We start from the raw sequence: 521 nt of genomic DNA on the forward strand, positions 1-521 counted from the left end.
CGGGGCTGGGGCGCGGCGCGGAGCGGGGCCGCGAAGGGAAGGGAAGGAAGGGAAGGGAAGGGAGGGAAAGCAGCCGGGCGAGGTACAAAGGGGGGCCGGGCCGCCGCGGCGGTGCGGGGGGCATCCCGGGGTCCCCCCCGCGCCCGTGCGCGGGGGAAGCAGGGGCGCATGCAGCATCCGCAGGGCTGGGAGCGGGGAGGCACGCCATTGTGCTCGTACTCACTTCTTATTTACCGACCCGGTGCCCTCTCCTCGCTCCACGGGCAGGCATTTTTTCAGGGCTTGGGTAGATACAGTTAGAGCGAATTAAAAAAAAAAAAAAAATTTAAAAAAAAAGAGAAAAGAAAGGAAGGGAAGGAGCAGACCGAGAGGAAGAGGCTGATGGATGGGTCTGGAGGAGAGGGAGCGGCAGGGGCGGGCGGGCTGGCAGCGCGGATCCCGCCGGCTCCCCCCGGCCCCGGGGCGTGCGAGGTACCTCACGTCGCGCATCGCGCATCGCACATCGCGGCGCGCGCGCGTGG

The sequence above is a fragment of the Haliaeetus leucocephalus genome, unplaced genomic scaffold, assembly GCF_000737465.1.
Source record: "Haliaeetus leucocephalus isolate CR32 unplaced genomic scaffold, Haliaeetus_leucocephalus-4.0 Scaffold526, whole genome shotgun sequence".
NCBI lineage: Eukaryota > Metazoa > Chordata > Aves > Accipitriformes > Accipitridae > Haliaeetus > Haliaeetus leucocephalus.